The sequence below is a fragment of the Fukomys damarensis genome, unplaced genomic scaffold (genome assembly GCF_012274545.1).
Source record: "Fukomys damarensis isolate Sample0158 unplaced genomic scaffold, DMR_v1.0_HiC HiC_scaffold_2, whole genome shotgun sequence".
Taxonomy (NCBI): Eukaryota; Metazoa; Chordata; class Mammalia; order Rodentia; family Bathyergidae; genus Fukomys; species Fukomys damarensis.
Genome location: NW_022900914.1, coordinates 59,280,367 through 59,300,770, shown reverse-complemented (window position 1 = coordinate 59,300,770; position 20,404 = coordinate 59,280,367). Strand labels below are relative to the sequence as shown.

Genomic DNA, 20,404 nt, shown 5'->3' with positions numbered 1-20,404 from the left:
AAGGTCCCAAGTTCAATCCCTGGTACAAAAAAAAAAAAAAAAAGCAAAAACAAAAAACCTTTCCTATCTTCACCTATAACCTTTAGGCTCTTCCTCCTGGTTTTTGTTTGTTGGTGACAATTCTCTCAGTCATCTACTTAAAAGCTCACAATCGCTCTATAGTTCCAAGTCCTGGCCCTTTTTTTTTGGTATCTAGGATCCAACTCAGGATCTTGCACTTGCAAGGCAGGCAGTGGCCCCACTGAGCTAAATCTCCAGCTCTCCTGATCTTTCCTTATCAACTCAGAGGGCTCCAGATCCCTCTCTTCAATCCATCCCTTCTGCCCTCCTGGGATCAATCAGCCAAAGCGATGGCATCAGCTCCCTGACTACTGCCAACCTGCCCACCACAGCCACTGCCAGCCAACTTGTCTGCAATGTCCACTCAGTGTACAAAGTGGGCCTAGAGCCATGAGCATACACAGAAAGTTATGATTTGATGTAATGGCAAATGCTAAGTTAGTGAGAAAGACAAGAGCCCAGGTGCTGAATGGGACTGGAGCAGGTGCTCAATGAATTCTCCCTCAACTGCAGCCCATGTTCCACAAGGGAAGTGGGATTTCCTTTTGCTTCTTTTTAAATTGGTGCTGGATGCTGAACCCAAGGCCTTCTGCATGTGTTTCCTGCTGTGAGCCACATCTCCAGCCATCGGTTCACTTTTCTTGATTGCTGTGTCCCCAGTGCCTCTTAGCACAGTGCCCAGACACATAGTAGGTGAGTAGTTAAGTACTTGTCAAATGTGTAAACCCACAAATGAATAGTGACCATTATTATTTCCATTCTTCTCCAGTGCTTCAAAGCTTTCTCTATGACCCAATTCACCTATATCTTTGCTCATTACCATCTATTGATTGAGTGCTAAGTGTCCAAAGGGTCCAGTCTGTGCCCTAAGAGTTGTGCTTTAGCCACATAGTCCCGACCACTGTGGTGACACAGGATGGCATCAGCTGCCCTCATTCTACTTCCTCCTGCCTACCTTGCTCCCCTGCAGGTCCTGGGCAAGCTCTCCGAGGCCTCCACCGTTGCTGTCCCTGCCAGTTCTCCCATCTGAGCTGTTGGCCCATGTAGCTCCTGGACTTTCATGGGCTGAAAGAGGGCAAAGTTCTTCACACTTTTTTTCAGATGAGACTAGCTGGGAATTTCCTTGAAAAGTGTCACCATAGGGGCTGGAGGTGTAGCCCAGTGGCAGAACACTTGCTTAGCATGCAAGGGACCCTGGTTCGATCCCCAGTATGGGAAAGAATAAAGTGCTGTGTTTTGGGTATGGAATGTCTTCAGAGGCCCCAAAGTATGTTAGAGACTTTGTGTCCAGCTTAGCTTTGCTGAGTGGCAGTGGAAAGTAAGAAGCAGATGTTACTGGGTCCCTTGAAGGGGACCACAGGATCTTGGTTTCTTCTTTTCTTCCCTTTTCGCCTTGAGGTGAGTAGCTTGGTTCTGCCACATGTGTCATGCCATGATGGGCTGCCCTACCACAAGGCCAACTGATCATAGACTGAAACCTCCAAGCTGAGAGCTGTAGTAACCCTTTTTTTCTTATAAGTTGATTATGTCAGATATTTGTTACAGTAACGGAAAACTGACTGACACTGATCTTTCATTAGACAATCAAGGTAAAGAAAGCTCAGATGATTAAAGCATAAAAATAGAAGGTTTATTTTTTTATTTTTATTTATTTATTTATTTATTTTTTGTTTTGTTTTTTGAGACAGGGTCTCATTATGTGGTTGAGATTGACCTAGAACTCACTATGTAGCCCAGGCTGGTCTCGAACTCACAGTGATCCTCCTGCCTCAGCCTCCAGTGCTGGGATTTATGTGGTTGAGATTGACCTAGAACTCACTATGTAGCCCAGTGTGGTCTCGAACTCACAGTGATCCTCCTGCCTCAGCCTCCCAAGTGCTGGGATTACAGGCATGTGCCACCATGCCTGGCTCAAGAAGGTTTATAAAGCCAAGAATTTTCACCCCAAAGTCTTGCCACAATCATATTTTTTGTTTGTTTGGTTGGTTTTCTTGAGACAGGGTTTCATCATATATTCTAGGCTGACCTTGAACTCACTATGTGGCCCAGGCTGGCCTTCAGTTCATGGCAACCCTCCTTCCTCAGCTAGCTCCCCAAGTGTTGGGGTTACAGATATGTGCTACCATGCCTGGTTCCACAATCATGTTTTTTGAAAGGTTTTTTAAATGTTTAGTGATATGGGGCTCTTAAATGGTTGAACTTTGGCTGGCCATGATATTTGAGAATTAAGCCAATGCATTATTCCTGGTCTGAGTTTGTAGATTGCAGTCAAATTAGAAATTTAGAAATGTGTATATCTAATATATATGTAAATATATATTACACACACACATATATATTTATACATACATATATCACACATATATTCAGTAACCTGTGGAGTCTATTCTCCTCTTTAAATTTAACTAAAAGAACAGTGTAGCAACACAGATAAGGCTAACCCCAAAAGAGGCCCAACAAAAACTTGAGGATCATTACAATTCCGTATTTAGATAAAATCTTCAAGGAAAATGAAAATATACTCATGTGATGGAGAAAGTGAGTGATAACACCCCCACTTTTTTGAGACAAAGTTTTACTATGCAGTTCAGGCTGGGTCTGAACTCTCTCTCTCTCTATGTAGCCCAGGCTGGCCTCAAATTTGTAGCAATCCTTTTTGTGGGGGTACTGGAGATCAAACTCAGGACCTTGTGCTTGCGAGGCAGGCAGCAGAACCACTGAGCTAAATCCCCAGCCCTACTGCAATCCTCTTGCCTCAGCCTCCTAAATTCTAAGATTACAGGTGTGTGCCACCATTCCTGGCTAAAATGCTAATTTGTAAACTCTTTCCAAGTTCAATTTTGTGCTCATTTAAAAACTAGTGCTGTTTTCTAGTCAACAGAATATATAGACACCTTCACTCTTCTTTGTGGATTTGACCAAAGTATTTTAACATCATTAAATGGAAAATGAGGTGTAAGGCATAATGGGTGTTTTTTTGTCCCAATCTGGAATGACTCCTTGCAGCAATTACCATTGATCTAATAACACACAAAGAACGGAAGCCAGGAGTGGCAAGAGAGTGAGAATTAGCTTTGTCCTATCTTGATTGTAAAGTCCAAGGTGATCTACTTTTTTCTTTTGGATTCCTTTCACCAAGAATTAATTATCTGGAGACGTTTTCCCTCATAGCATTTTTTTGGGTAAGCTTTTCAGAAGAAATAAATATTCCTTCCAAAAAAAGGGAAACAATGGGCCGGGTATTTAGCTCAGCGGTTCGGTGGCCTGCCTTGCAAGCGCAACGACCTGAGTTCAATACCCGGTACCCAAAAAAACAAAACAAAACAAAAAAAGGGAAACAAAGCTTCATATATAAGGAGGGGAGGGGCATGAGGGGGGAATGGGATAAAATAAGACAACATTTATTTTAAAAAAATATTCCTTCCAGGTGACCCAAAACTGTCCAAGCATGTAACAACAGTTTAATATAGAGTAACGGACATATTTGAAGTTCTTTTCAGATTGCTGCATGCCTGTTCATGTCAAACCCATTGTGGCCATAATGAATTTTTTCAGTATGTTATTTTATCTCTCTGCAAATATAGAATTAAATCATTTTATGGAGGGATTAAAATTTGAGCGAGAGAACACAGCCTACTTATTCCATGAGTAAAAGGGTTTTCCCATCTATAAAAATCACATAATCATCCCAATAAATGGTTATTAAGCATTCTTTGAATTTAAAAAATAAAGTTGTGCAATCACACCTTTCCTGTTGCTATAAATATGAAGAACATGGAAAGAGGGAAAACATCAGGATTTGAGTTTGAATCTGCATCTGATAATTGCTGTGACTCAGGACAAGTCAACTCAGGGACTTGAAGCCTTGGTTTTCTTGAGTACAAGCAGGAAACCAGAACCACAAGATGCCCTGTTTAGCCTCAATTATACAAGCAGAGCAACTGGAAAGGACACACGTTCCTGCTGGGGAAATCAGAACATGCTCTAGGATAGAGGAGAGGACAATTCATCCAAATGCTTTATTTACTTATTGCTTATTATTTCTTCCTGGCAAATCAACTTGCCTTCTCAGTTTACTATGAATTTTCTGGCTTCTAACCAGTCTGTGTTATTGTTCTTGGAAAAATTACATTTGCTTTATTTTCTTTTTCTTTGTGATTTTGAAACAGGAGATGGCACTCTAACCCTTTCCTAACATAGTTTAAGTATAAAACTGCTATCATATTTTGAAGTGAGACACACCTTACACACACATTTCTACACACACACAGTTTGATAGTTAGCTTTTACCCTAAGATGATCCAAATTCTGGCATTTACTTTCCAGGGCCAGGTCTTGTCACCTTTGGTTGCTTGGTTGGTTGGCCGGGTGATGGAATGATTGAGACAGGGTCTCGATGTACAGTCCAGCCTGGCCTGGAACTCACTAGGTATCCAGGCTGGTCTCAAACTCATAGTCCTCCTGCCTCAGCCTCCCAAGTGCTAGGATTACTGACCTGTGCCACCATGCCTGTTCTCACCTTCCAGTTTTAAAACAGTATTAATTGGTTGTTTTTAAATTATGAAAGATATATTAGCCATCTAAAAATAAATCTGAAGCAGTGAGCTGTGCTGCTTTCTGGAGATGAACATAAACTAATAGTGGAACTTTTACTTTCCGGTATATGCATACACATGTCTGTGCACATGTGTGTGCATGTGAGCATGAATGTGGATTGCGCAGAAGGAACAGCTGAGTGTGAAGCAGTTGCAAAAATCAATCTCTCCCATGGGGAGCCATGGAACTGGAACATTCCTTTAGATTTGCCCACGTTGAGGCAAGGGGGCCAGACCTTTGTGTCCTACACTGATTAGTCACCGGATATGGACTGCCACCAAAATGGGGACAAAACTTTGGGCAAGGCACGTCTCTTTTTCCCAGAGCAATTTCTATGGAAGGATTCAGCCGTGGAGGCGTTGGCAGCCAATACTTCTGGCAGCTGGGGAAATGCATCCCTCAGTCCTAAAGGGGAGTTCTGTGTGGCAAACCACAGTGCCCACAGTTTATCCCTTGCACCACTTGGATCTGTTTTCTTTGTACAGTTGATTCATTCCATCTGGGAACTGCTCCAGGACTCTGAATGATCTTTCCTGGGAAAATTCTGAGAGAAAGGTTATTGGGACAAACCTCAGCCCCTGTGGTGTCTGTTTGTCTTGAGCATAGTCTCCCTCCTCTCATATGCACTCAGGTTTGGGAGTCTAGATTCCTCGGGCTCTGTACTAGTGCCTCTGCTGGTCCAGATGGTTTGTCCAGTGGTTCCCAGACTTCCACAAATGAGTGGCCTGCATTGTGGTCAGCATGCTGCTCTTAGACTGAGGCTGTTTCTGTCATCCATTTACTGGAAAAGCTGGGCTGGAGAGAAAAGAGATTTCTCAGTAGATCACCTGGGTGTGAAATGCATCCTCCCCAATCTCTATTGGTCAACAGCAACCCTATCTCCCTCTGATGATAAGGATCTGTTAATTACCCATGACAGGATGGTTACTGATAGTCTCTTGGTACAAAGAGCTGGAAATGATGGGGTGACAGCTACAGGGGACTGTTACCATGTCACCTGACATTCCCTCTGGGAAGAAGGGTCACTAGTCCTTAAAACTGAAGGGATGGGAAACTGTCCCCCAACTGGATCAATGGGAGTGACAGCAAGTGGGGCACTCATGCTTATGCTCTTCAGTTCCCAGACTCACGTAGTCTGTACTCTGGGGGCAAACATATAGTGTCATTGGTTTCGGGTGCATATTGCATCATGGAAGATGATGCTCTTTCCTTGTTGAGTATCTCCTCTAAGCGGCATCTTAGCCACACTTCAGAAGGCTGTCCCATCACTTTGTTCCCAGGTGCTGTGGCACGTGGTAGACTAGTGGATCCCACTGTCACATGGCCATCACCACCTTCTCTGGCTGTGAGTTGGGTTTCTTGATCAGAAGCAAGTTGGGCAGAATTCTATGCTGGTAAGTCAATCTGTGCTTCCTCAGTCAGAGCACCATGCAGAGCTCTGAGGTAGAAAAGATAAGAATGTCTAAAATGTGCTCATTCCAGTTGTGTTGAAGCCAGGCTCCTTCCAGAGAGGAAGGACTCCACCAAGTGGCTGGGCTGGTCTCCCTGAGGAATGAATGGCATTGGGCTGGAGACTCCACTTTTGTCTCTGCTGCTGGCAGGTTGGACATTATGGCAGCAGCTGCATCATCCCTGGTGAGGAGATCAGGCTTGGGGACCCACAGCCCCACTGCAACGATTCTTCCTGAGCTGACTGTCCCAGCATTGGGGTGGGTGCTAACAGATGCTGCTGACATCAGCTGGCTGAGGCAGTCTGTCCATTTGGTTGACCACTCCTTTTTCTGGGGATGGATGCTCTCATGTTGACAGTGAAAGGCAGAACGAAGATGTCCACACATTTGCTCACCTCCTTAGGTCCATCTGTAAATACCAAGAGTTGGAAAAACCAAAGTCTGTAGGACAAGTCCACTCACTGCCTGTCTTGTGAATGAAGTTTTATGGAAACACGGCCATAGTCATTTATTTGCAGATTGATTCTGATTTCATCGATACAACAGCAGAGTTGTGTGGTCACACCAGAAACCATATGACCTATGGGTTTAAAATGTTTGTTCAGACCCTTTGTAGAAAAAGTTTGCACACTCTTGTTCTGTTGTTTTTGTGTCTAGGTCTCACTGCATACTCCAGGCCTGAACTCACTAAATTTCCCAGGCTGAATTTGAACTTGTGATCCTCCGCCTTCAGCCTCCTGAGTGGCTAGGATTACAGGTATGTACCACCATGCCCAACTACTATTATTATAACTGTAAAATGAATTACTGCTTCCCAATGATGACTTGGTAGGTGTAGCAGAAATCAGCTCATGTTGGGCATCTCTGACCACATGGTCACTTGATGTCCCATAGTCAGCTGTTCCATCTCCAATATGGCCCAAGAGAACGCCAAGAACTGTTTATGGAGTGATGTATAACTGTCTGAGGTTTGTCAGATGTTCCTCATGGCCTTTTTTCTGTGTACAAACCTCTAACATCACAAAGCATCCTGGGCCACCTGGCATAAGTCATAGGGTTGCTTGTAATGCAGCATGAACCATTTGCAGAGCCTTTTCTTGCTCTGGGTCTCATTTAAAACTCTCAGCCTTTCAGCTGGCATGGTACCACATGCCTGTCATCCCAACACTCAGGTGGGTAAGGCAGGAGGATCAGCATGAGTTTGAGTCCAGCCATGACTACATAGTGAGTTCAAGGCCAGCCTGAAACAAACATTTCATGTAATCAACTCAACAAGCCAGCACAGATTTCCCCAGCAGGAAGCATACTAACTCCAGAACCAAACGGGTTTCCAAGAATTGTGCTTCCTCTTCAGCAGATTCCTAACCACTACACTGACATACTTGGCCCCAGAACCTTCCCTTCTTTAGAAAGCATGTGTCTTAAAGGCTTCAGCACAAGTGCGCCAATTACATGATGTTACTGACATAAGGGACCAATGCAATGCTCTTCAACTGCTCAGCTACTCGAGACCAATATGTAGTCTATGCTAGCTCATAGAACATGTTTAAGTAAGTGCAAAGGAATTGAAGTTATCCCCTGAATATTATCAGACCATAGTGCAATTAAACTGGAGATCAATAGCATAAGAAACAGCAAGAACTTCACAAACACATGGAAATTAAATAACACCTGCGGAACAACCATTGGGTCACAAAGGAAATTAAAGAAGAAATTAGACAGTTTCTACAATTAAATGATAATGCCAATACAACATGCAGGAATCTATGGGACACAATGAAAGCAGTTCTATGAGGGAAATTCACAGCAGTAAATGCCCATACTAGGAAAACAAAGCGAGCTCAAATAAAGAACCTAATGCTTAACCTTAAGCTTCTAGAAAAAGAAGAGCAAGACAAACCAAAAGTTCATACAAGGGAGGAAATTATAAAGATTGAACAGAAATCATTGCAATGGAGACTAAGAGAACGATACAGAAAAAAAAATCCATGAATCACAATTGGTTTTGTGAAACAATAAATAAAATAGATAAACCCTTAGCCAACCTTATCAAAAAAAGGAAGGAAAAAGCTCAAATTCATGCAATTAGGAATGAAAAAGGTGAAGTCACAACAGATTCACCAGAAATCCAGAGGATCATCAATACCTACTTCAAAAACCTGTACTCTACTCTAAGAAAATGGAAAGTACAGAAGAAATGGACAGATTCCTACATGCATATGAACTTCCAAAGTTTTGTTTTCTTTTGGTTTTTTTGAGACAGGGTCTCACTACGTAGTTGACATTGACCTGGAACTCACTATGTAGCCTAGGCTGGTCTCAAACTCACAGTGATCCTCCTGCCTCAGCCTCCCTAGTGCTGGGATTACAGGTGTGTGCCATTGAACTTCCAAAATTGAATGAAGAAGATATTAAAAGTCTAAATACCCCAATTACAATGAAATTGAAAACGTCATTAAAACATTATCAACAAAATAAAGCCCAGGTCCTGATGGCTTCAACGCTGAATTCTACAAGACATTTAGAGAAGAACTACTGCCACTACTCCTTAAACTCTTCAATGAAATTGAAAGGGAGGCAAGACTTCCAAATTCTTTCCTGGAAAAGCAAGTGTTACTTTGATTGCCAAACCAGGGAAAGACCCAACCAAAAAAGAGAACTACAGGTCAGTCTCCTTAATGAACAGAGATGCAAAAATCCTCAATAAGATACTGGCAAACGGAATACAGAAGATCATCAAGAAGATCATATGCCCTGACCAAGTTGGATTTATCCCAGGGATACAAAGATGGTTCAACATATGAAAATCAATAAATGTAATACACTATATTAACAGAGTCAAGGACAAAAACCACAAGATCATCTAAATAGATGCAGAAAAAGCATTCGACAAAATTCAACACTCATTCATGATAAAAAAACCCTACAGAAAATTGGAATAGATGGTTTTTATCTCAACCTGATAAAGGCTATTTATGAAAAACCAACAGCCAATATCATACTAAATGGTCAAAAACTGAAAACCTTCATGATAAAATCAGGAACAAGACAAGGATGTCCACTATCACCACTCCTGTTCAGTATAGTTCTAGAAACATTAGCCATCGCAATTAGACAAGAGAAACAAATAAAAGGAATAAAGATAGAAAGGAAGAAGTTAAACTGTCACTATTTGCTGATGATATGATACTTTACATGGAAGACCCAAAAAAGTCTGCCAAAAGATTTCTAGACCTAATTGACAGATACAGTAGAGTAGCTGGATACAAGTCAACTCTCAAAAATCAATAGCTTTCTTGTAAAAATAACAAACTCACTGAGAGAGAAATTAGGGAAACAATTTATTTCACAATAGCATCCAAAAAAAATGAAATATTCAGGAATCAATCTAACTAAGGAGACAAAAGACCTCTACACTGAAAATTACAGCACACTGAAAAATGAGATAGAAGATGGAAAGACATCCCTTGCTACTGGGTAGGAAGAACCAACATAGTAAAAAGGAGCCAACAATCCTCACTGGAGGAAAGATAGCCTCTTTAATAAATGGTGTTGGAAAAACTGGCTTTCAACTTGTCAAAGACTAAAACTAGATCCCTATCTTTCACCATGCACTAAACTAAAATCCAAGTGGATTAAAGATCTAAATATCAAAATGGAAACACTAAACTTACCGGAAAGTAAATTATGTAGAACTCTCAAAGACATTGGCATAGGAGAAGACTTTATGAATAAATCCTCAGCAGCACGAGAACTTGCACAAAGAATCAACAACTGGGATATAATTGTGTTAAAAAGTTTTTGCAGTGCAAGAAACTACCAACAGAGCTAAAAGACAACCTACAATGTGGGAAAAATATCTACCCGCTGCTCCTCAGACAGAGGACTACTATCTAGAATACATAAAAGAACTCAAAAAAGACCCCCCCAAATACAAAGAACTGATTCAAAAATGGATATCTGAAATGAACAGACATTTCTCAGACAAACAAGTAAAAGCAGTAAATAAGTATATGAAAAAATGTTCAACATCACTGGTCATTTAAGAAATGTAGATGAAAACAACACTGAGATTCCATCTCACCACAGAAGGAATGGCTGCTATCAAGAAATCAACCAACAACAAATGCTGTGGGGAGAACGGAACCCTTCTCCACTGTTGGTGGGAGTGCAGACTGGTGCAACCACTATGGAAATCAATATGGAGGTACCTCAAAGAATTAGGATTAGCAGCCCCATTTGACCCAGCCATCCCTCTGCTGGGTATCTTTCCAAAAGAATTAAAAGAATCATACTACAGCGATACATGCTCACCCATGTTTATAGGGGCATAGTTTGTAATAGCTAAAACCTGGAAACAACACAAATGCCCATCAACTGGAGACTGGTTAAAGATGTGGGTTTTTTAATAAGATGGAGTACTACTCAGCCATAAAGAATGAAAACTAGAGACATTTATAGCTAAATGGATGCACTCTGAGGCTATACTCTTAAGTAATAGGACACACGAGTAAATACCGAATAGTTTCTCTAGTACAAAAAACTAGAAGTGTAAATAATGTTCACATGGTATAATTGATAATGTGAAATGGGAAGAAAATGGCTAAGGGGGAAATGGGAAGGGGAGGGGAGAGGGAAAGGAAAAAAATGTGAAAAAAGGAAAAAATGGAAACAAAATCTTTGTAAATTGGGAGGGGTGGAGCGGGTGAAGGGAAGGCAGGAGTATGGGGAAAAAACAAGGACAAGACTTATCATGTAAAGGTACAAGATCCCAACGATAAATTTAACTGTATTATTTGTTTTAACTGTACCAATAAATTTAATGGGAAAAAATAATACTCCAAAAAAAAAAAAAGAGAGAGAGAGAGAGAGAATCTATTATGTGGTCTATTTATGATACCATTCTGTGTGTAAAACAGCCACATATTCTTTGTTGATGCTGCCTTCGAGACGTGGGTCCTAATTTCCCAACTCTCATGGATGGGGGACATGCTTGGGGGCATTAGCTGTCACGTGAGGGCACCCAAGCCACCAGGGACTGGTCCATGAGATGAAGAACCGAGGCTCCCTGCCAGCGGCCAGGCGAATGAGTCATCTTGGAAGTGAGTTCTTCAGCCCCACGGCAGCCCTCAGAGAATCACAGGATGGGAAGACACCCGAGCTGCGACCGCGTTAGAAATGCTTGAGCCTACCCATCCAGCGGAGCCCTCGCACCTTCCGCACCCGGGAAAGCGAGGCAATGAATGTTAGTATCTGTCCTGGGCCTCCCAGACCCAGCTCTCCAGCCCGCAGCGTGCAGACGGAAGTGCGAGGAGGCGCCTGGATCGCAGCCAGGCTTCTGCCTCCTGGCAAACAGCTCCAAGGGCGCCTCAGATAGAGCCATTTGTCATCGCAGCCTTGCATTGGCTTCCGGTCCGCTCCACCCACCCACCGTCCCCCAATCCTCCTCTTCCTTCCCTACACACAGCCTTTGCCTGCTTACAGGGCACACACGACACGGTCATGACAACAGGCATCGACACCATACACATCTGAGTATGTATATAACATTTGCCAAGAGTTAGCGTCTTACCTTACCAAAGCAGAAAGACAAACGGCAGGGATAATGCCTGCTTTCCTTGCTATGACTTAACATCACTTTGGAAGTGAAAGCCAAACAAATTGTACAAGAAAAAGCATGTTAGATGAGAAACATCACAACTGAAAAGGAAGAGATAAAATGATCTCTATTTGTAGATAACACAATTGCTTGTGTGACACGCCTAAAAGAACTGAAAGGGAAACCATCAAAACAATAAGTACATTTAATGAAGTACCAGAATTGAAAAATCAACCTGGAAACTGGGTGTGGGGGCCACTCCTGTAATCCCAGCACTCTGGGAAGCTGAGGCAGGAGAATCACTAGTTTGAGCCCTGCTCAGTGCCAGGGACCTGGGTCCTCTGTCCCCCTATAAATCCAATCCGCATGTAGAAAGTAAAATCCCTAATATATAAGTAGTAGGTAATTAGAAAACATAATGAAAAAGAAGATCAATTTGAAATAGCAACAAAACAGTAAAATATTTAGCACAGACCAAAAGGAAATGTGCACAACTTATATTGATTCCTTTGTAGGAAAGTAGGTGCAGCCGGAGACCATAATAGCAAGTGAAATAAAGCAGACACACAAGCTTAAATATCGCATGGTTTCTCTTATATGAGAAGCCCAAAGTATAAATAATGAGCAAAATAAAAGAGAGAGAATAGGAAATAGTAAGACAGATCTTTCTCAAACGAGAAGGGGACCAAGGGACGGAGGGAGGGGAGGACGGGGTGAAGAAAGGGATGAGGATGTGTCATGTACATGTGTCAACGCCACAGAAGGACGGTAACCATATGGCCTGCAGACGCGCACTAAAGAAACACCTGCGACACACACATGTATGATGCAAAAGTGGGCTTAACCAGATGGGAAGTCGTGTTCTTCACAGGAAGACTCTGGAGAAGTCAGTGCTGCCTACGTGAGTGCTAATCGCGATCTTGCTGCAAATCATCATCAGGTTTTAGTTGTGTGCTTCGTAGAGCTGCTCTTTTATGATATACAGTTCCTTTGGGAGAATAAACAAGCAAGAATAGCTAGTAAAATTCCTTACTAGGCATGCAGAGACTCGTCTCCAAGACATTAGATCATCGTACAACTTCTATAATTAAAAATTCAGTATGGACACGTCAGTGGAAAGACCAATGGACTGAAACTAGAATCTAGAAAGAGGTCTGAGAGCCAAAGGAAGTGTGGTCTGCGATAAGGGACGCATCTCATGACTGTGGGGAAAAGAAAAACACTTAAATAAATGACACGGAAACAGCTGTGTATGCATATGGAAAAAGATCACTTCAGATCAAATCTCCTCAAATACCAGGATACTGGTGAATGAGCAAGGGGTCTAATGTGAAAAAGGACAACATACAAATACTAGATAGGAAAGTGAGTGAACTGATCTCTATTCCTTCCCTTTTCTTCCTCCTCTTCCTCTTCCTCCTCCCTCTCCTCACCCCTCTCCCTCCCTCCCTTCCTCCCTCTCTCTCTCCCTCTCTCTCTCTCTCTCTCTCTCTCTCTCTCTCTCTCTCTCTCTCTCTCTTTCCAGAACTAGAGACTTCACTCTAACGTCCATCCCAGCCCTTTTAATTTTTTTAATTTTGGGGCCAGGGATTTGGCTCAGTGGTTCCACCACCTGCCTCGCAAGTGCAAGGGCCCGAGTTCAATCCCCCCTACTAAAAAAAAAAAGTTTTGTTTTAAAATTTTGATACAGGGTCTTGCTGAGTTACCCAGACTGGTTTTGACTTTGCAGTCCTCCTGCCTCAGCCTCCCAGAGCTCAACTCTCTTATAACCTGAGAGTGGGTGAGGTGAACATTGACAGCTTTAAAAATCAGAACAAGGCTGGGGATTTAGCTCAGCGGTTCGGTGGCCTGCCTTGCAAGCGCAAGGACCCGAGTTCAATCCCCGGTACCAAAATAAAAAAAAATAAAAATCAGAACAAATGGTAGAAAAGAGTGGTAACTCATATGGCAAAGGAGGAGAGGAGAGAAGAGAAATTTTCAAAAACAACTTTGGAAAGGTACTAACGACACACAGTGGCAAGTGCTGGTACCCATAGTATATGAAGAGCTCTTGAACATAGAGAATAGAAAGGCAAATGGGAAAGTTGCTCAACGTTTTTCCTCATAAAGGAAGTGCAAATTAAAATTGCCCTGAGATAACGCACCACTCCTATCAGATTGGTGAGACTCCAAATGTCTGACAGCCACTCTGAGTATGAGATTCAGGCTCTCATTCAGTGTTCATGGAATGCAAAATGATACCATCTTTATGGAAGCGATTTGGCAATATTTAGCAAAAGTGAATGTGCAATTACCCTTTGATTTAGCAATCCTACTTCTAAGAATCTATTGCCATGACTCACTGGCAAAACTACAGCAGTCTGTATAAACAAGGCACGATTGGCTGAATGGTTTCTCTGTACAGTGGAATACTATACAGCTGAGAAAAGCAATGAGAAGAACCCCTATTGAGAGATTCCAGGATATATTGATAAGTGGGGAAAAAACAAGGTGTAGAGTGGGTAAGAAGGAAAGTGTGGAAATATGAACATATAAACATATTTGCCTATATTTTTATTAAGAAGCAACAAAAGTATAAATGGTTACCTACAGAGGAACCCTTCCTCTTCCTCTTCCTCCTTTTTTTTTTTTTTTTCTGTACCAGGCACTGAACTCAGGACCTTGTGCTTTCAAGGCAGGCACAGTGCCACTTGGCCTTTCTTTTATATTTTGGTACAGGATTTCTGTATATATTCCAGACTGGCCTTGAATTGCCCCACAATTTAAGTTTGATTTTTGAAGACAGGGCCTTGCTATGTATGTAGTTCACCCTGGCCTTGAACTCACTATGTAGCCCAGCCTGGCCTCAAACTCCTGGCAATCTTTCTGCCTCAGCCTCCCTAGTGCTCAAATTATAGGTTTGCACCACCATAACTAACTAGAGAAATTTTTTTTTTTTGGTACCAGGGATTGAACTCAGGACCTTGCACTTGCAAGGCAGGTGGTGGAACCACTGAGCTAAATCCCTGGCCCCTAACTAGAGAAATTTCACCAAAACATTTTTTTTTTTTTAACTACAGAAGATTTCTTTGTTTTGAGACAGGGTCTCACTAAATTTCCAAGGTTGGCCTCAATTTTGTTGTCTTCCTGCCTCAGCCTCCCAAATGCTGGGTGCACACCACCAACGCTAGCCTACAAAGGATCTCATGAAGTGATTTTTAGAACTCAGAGAACCTGCATAAAAATTATACCTGCAGCCTATGATATGTTACATGATTAGCAAGACAGATATAACCAATAATTACAAGCAGTGCCATTTTAAATAGTGCTATTCTTGGGGCAGTTTGTGCATTTTTGCTAACGTCAGCACATTGATTCCTCCAACCCACACAGACATCAATGCAAATCAGTAGTGCAGATAAAATATTCATTCAAAATATCTCCCTTGGGGGCCAGGAATTTAGCTCAGTGGCACAGTGCCTGCCTCGCAAGTGGAAGGTCCAATAATAATAATAATAATAATAATAATAATAATAATAATAATCTTCCTTGATTATCTTACATTATCCAAGAGGGTCTCAAGTCTTGAATGTAGCTCCGTGACATAGTGCTTGCCCAGCATGTATGAGGTCCTGGATTCGACCCTGCACACCATAAAACAAAGAATTAGCACAGATTTCTACTCTACAGGACGCTAGGAATCATAACGTGTTGTGCATGCTTTTTCCTCACTGCAAACTAAAAGATGACTTTCTGGGTGGACTTTTTTGTTGTTGGTTTTTGTTCTTTTTAGTTAGAGTCAAGGGCTCTACCACTAAGCTGTACCCCCAACTCTAACCAAAATTTCTTGAACAACAATTTAAATAGTTAACTTTAGCCTATCTCTTTTTCTTTTCATTTATTTATTTATTCATTTGCTGTGCTGGGGATTGAACCCAGGTCCTCATGGATGCCAGGCAAGTGCTCTACCACTGTTATACCCTCGGCCCTCACAATATTTTACAACAGCTTTACCAAAATATACTTCACATACCATATAATTCATCTTTTGAAAATGTATAATTCTATGGCTTCTAGTACATCCACAGGCAGTGCATCCATCACCAAAGCCTATTTTAGGACATTTATCACCTCCCAAGGAAACCTCACGTCGCTGGCTATGGTCTTCCTGCCCTGCCCCCAGCCCAAGGCACCACACATCTCCCAAGTGGAATCAGAATACGTGGCCTCTTGTGACGGCTTTCTTTCATTTAACATCATGATGTCAGGTTCATGCATGTTATAGCTCGGACACTCCTTCTACAAACAAGCAAGATTCTATTTTGTGGATTTACCATACCATATTTTGATTATAGATTCATGAGGTAAACATAGTTACTTCTACATTTGGGCAATTATGAGTTGCCCTTTTGTTATAAATATTTTTGTAACAGTTTTATGTGGACTTTTTTTTGTTTATTCATTTATTTTATTTTTTGGAGACAGGTCTTGATATGTAGTCCAGGCTGGCCTTGAAGTCACTATGTAGCCCAGGTTGGCCTCAAAGGCATGGCAATCGTCCTGTCCAGCTTCCCAGAGTGCTGCGATCGCAGGCGTGACCACACCCGGCTCATGTGTTATCTTTGTGTTCAGTCATTTGACGAAGCGACAGGCTTTTGGCTGCACCCTTCTCAATTGCCACCAGCACTGTAGGATTTCCCTCTCTCCACAGGGCCACCACCTGTCTTTCGAGCGCCGTTCTATTAGTGGGTACGAAGTGCTAGCTCCCTGTGGTTTGGGTTTGGATTTCCCTGATAACTAAAGACGTGAGTATCTTTTTTTTTTTTTTTTCTTCTTACTGAGTTTATTGGTACATTCTAGGTATACAATACAGTTACATTCATTACTGCGATCTTGTACCTTTACATGAAGACATTAGTATCTTTTCGTGTGCTTCTTGGCCATTGCTATATCTTCTATGGAGAAATGTCTGCTCCAAACCTTTGCGTATGAAAACAGTTTTAACAGGACCTGGTGGTGCACACCTGTAATCACAGCACTGGAAAGGCTGAAGCAGGAGGATTGCCGCGACTTCGAGGCCAGCTTGGGCTGCATAGTGAGACCCTGTCTCAAAAAGAAAAACAACAACAAAAATTAAACTGTAGTGCAATACACATAAAATTCACCAGGTTCATTATTTTAAGTATACACTTCAGTAGTGTTAAATATATTTACATTGTTGTACTTTGCCCATTTTTTAATGGCAACTTTTAGTGAGTTGGGTCTGAGCTCTAAGAGCTGGGCGGGCTGTTCCAGCCCCATCTGCGGACCCCGCCCCCCCAGAGCTCGCTCCGCTGAGGACCTCAGGACCGTTCCCCGCAAGACCCTGCAGCCCGCCGAAGGGGCAGAGCCGCGCCCCAGCCTCAGTCCCTCCCGCACCCAGCGCTCCTCCGCGCCGGGGGCCGCTGCCACCCAACGGAACGGACTTTCACTTTGGTAAACCCTGCTCCTCTTGCGGCTCCCTTTGGCGTCCTGCTCCATGTTTTGTTCCGATGCGGTGACCCGCGGGAGTGCCGCTCCTCGCACAGGGGCGCGGCGCTTCGGATCTGGGCTCAGGGGGGTTAGGCCCACACAGCCCGGCGCCCTGGGAGACTCCTCTCGTGCCCCGCTTCTTTTCACATTATTAGAGAATAAGATCGCACTGTTGTTCAATTCATATGGACTTATTTTGCAAACTTTATCAAAGCAAATCATACCTTATGTTATTTCCCTTTACATATACTGGAAACGTTTTTGTGTGTGCCTTTAAAAGACTTCCTAACATGATAGTGCCGGCATGATTTTCTGAAGTTGCATGTCACACATTCAAGTCATTTCCCACAACAAGTTTCATAGTTCTGAATAGGGTTGCAGTGAATGTTATGGTAAGTAAATCTACTGCCTCTCTGTCTCCTTGGGCTAGGTTCCTTGAAGTGAGTTACTGGATGTAAGCATTTGAACATTTAAAATCTCTATGTGAATGTACATATTTGGAAATCTTATTTTAAAAAGTCAGTGTGGCTGGGTGTGGCGCACACATCTGGGAGGCTGAGGCAGGAGGATCACAAGTCCAAACTCAGGTTGAGCAACTCAGTGACTCAGCAGGACCCTGCCTCAAAAATTTTTAAAAAGGACTGGGGCTAAAACTCAGTGTCAAGGCCTCAGTTTCAATCCCTGATGCCATAAAATATCCATCCATCCATCTATCCATCCATTAAATGTGATATGTGAAGAAATGATATCATCCTTCAGTTTGCTACCAGAGCCTCCTGGGATTACTAACATTTTAACAATTTGAGGGAGAAAATCAGGAGATGTTATGTGAAAAAGGACCCAGAACTTGCTCTTCAAAGATAGCTCCTATAACTCAAGCTATATGCACACCCACTGCTGCCAGGGATTGGGGCCATCACTGGAGCTGGACAGACTGGGCCTTGAAGCCAGCACCTTTGGGTGCCATCTTGGGCCAGAGTCACAGAAGGCAGCAGGAGGAACCCCCATTTCCCTGTGCCCTGTGGGTCTCCTGAGGTCACAAACAAGGCTCAGCTTTTGCCTGTCCTGAAGGGGACACTCAACAGCCATCATGGTCAGGACAAACCCAGGTGCTTGGAAATATAGTCAGTCATTTGCCACTTAATGACATTTCAGTAATGACAGACCACACACTGGTGTGGGACAGTGACCCAGAAGAGTGTGTACCCTCAGCAATGTTTGCACAGTAACGAGCCAATCAACGGGGGGGGGAGGCAGAGCCGAGGGGCGGGATGTAGAGGGGCCAGGCCCATTGGTCCCTGCCCTGGGCTGTGTTTGCAGGGTTGGTGATCGGCTTCCGCGGGGAGCTGGCACGCTGCAGCATCCCCTAATCCTCTCTACATCCCTCCCCTCCGCTCTGCCTCCCCCGCCTCTTGGCCCTCCCTTCTTCCTGTTATCCTTTATTTTGCTCTTTATTTATTGGTTTCTCTTATATGAAAAATGTGGTATTTAAGCTTCTGTGTCTGATTTATTTCACTTAACATTACGGCCTCTAGGTGCATCCGTTTTCTTGACGGAAGGCTCAAATCGATCCACCTTCATGGCAGAATAGTACTCCGTAGTGTGTACCAAGTATCGCACTTCCAGTCTCCACCCCTCCGCGGGAGACTGAGAGGCTCACTAGGGTATCTTCAGTCATTGTCACCCTCAGCTGAGGCAAGGCGGGTGAGGAAGGTGGGAGGTCCTTCTCTGCGGCCCAGAAAACTGAGGCCCAGAAGGATGACGGGAATTGCAGGTGTGAGCTAAGCTAGAACTACAGTCTGATTTAATTCCCAGGCCCTCAGGGGCTGTCCCCTGCCCAGGGGAGCCACTGGGCGCGTCTGCCCCGAAGGGCTGCTGAGACCTGCATTTCACCGGTGTGGGCCAGTATGCGAAATTACAGAAGCACCTCAGGGGCTCACTGTGGACACTGAATTATTCCAGGTGACTTTGCTGAGGTGACTGGAGGGTCCAGAGCAACAATTTAAAGCCGATTTTTAGGGAGCCAGGTGCGATGTTAGCTGCATGTAATCTCAGCTGCTCGGGACCCTGAGGCAGGAGAATCCCAAGCTCAGGGCCAGCCTGGGTAATATAGGGACTCCGTCTCAAAAGTAAAATGTGTGGGAAGGGACAATACTAAGTTCAAGAGGGCTGAGCAGAAGACTCAATAAAAATTGTAATTAAGATCTTGAGAGATAAGCTACTGTCTTCATTAGACTATAATACAATAGTATTTAATTTTTTTCAAGACCCATAATCGAACTCAGGGCCTTGTACTTGCCAGGTAGGTGCTGTGCCACTGAGCTACATCCCCGTCTCTTTAATTTTATTTATTTATTTATTGGTACCAGGGATTGAACTAAGGACCTTGCGCTTGGTGCCACTGACTAAATCCCTGGCCCTGAATCTTTAATTTTAGAAAGAATGACACCATTGAAAAAGAAGAGGCCATGAGATAGCTGACCAGGTTTTGATGCTGGTGCTTTTTAAACCAAGAAGTCTAGCTAAGTGCATACAAAACATGAAAACTTTTCTGGACTTGCACAGTAGAAAAAGGAACCCAGTGGCCAGACAACAGTGGGGGTCCTTCCTCACAAGCCGCTGTGGGCCAAGCTGGAAGCCCAGCCCTTCCTCCTGCAGCAAAAAGGCAGGGACGAGGGGCTGGGGACTTGGCTCAGTGGTTCCACTGCCTGCCTTGAAAGTGCAAGGTCCCGAGTTCAATCCCTGGTACCCGCTCAAAAAAAAAAAAAAAAAAAAAAAAAAAAAAAAAAAAAAAAAAAAAAAAAAAAAAAAAAAAAAAAAAAAAAAAAAAAAAACAAGAAGGCAGGGATGGGAGGCTCTAGGGCAGATGGGAGACTTCAGACCTGTGAAAAACTGCCAAGGAGCATCATACAAAGCTGCTGGGACATAGAATATGTGGACAGAGTTTCCAGGAAAGCTCAATGCATGGCAGAGTGAGGCAAAAGAAAAGCTGTGCTGAAAACGAAATGTAGGGGGCTGGAAATTTAGCTCAGTGCCTGTAATTCCAGTACTCAGAGGCTGAGGCAGGAGGATCACTGTGAGTTTAGGCCCAGCCTGAATTACAGAGTGAGACACTGTCTCAACAAACAAACAAACAAAATAAGAAACCAAAAGCCCCTTTCTGCCATGATGGAAGTCAGTGCACTAATGGATGAATAATGAGTAAGAC

The 20,404-nt window shown here is 43.2% G+C and overlaps 1 long non-coding RNA gene across 1 annotated transcript; it reads right to left on the bottom strand.

Moving 5' to 3' along the window:
• Positions 1-6,458: 6,458 nt before the first annotated feature.
• Positions 6,459-16,710, bottom strand: LOC104869865. The gene is made up of 3 exons (XR_782380.2): positions 16,585-16,710; positions 15,248-15,329; positions 6,459-6,516 (listed from the first exon to the last, which is right to left on the bottom strand). It is a non-coding gene; the product is annotated as an uncharacterized LOC104869865 (long non-coding RNA).
• Between the last annotated feature and the right edge of the window lie 3,694 nt (positions 16,711-20,404).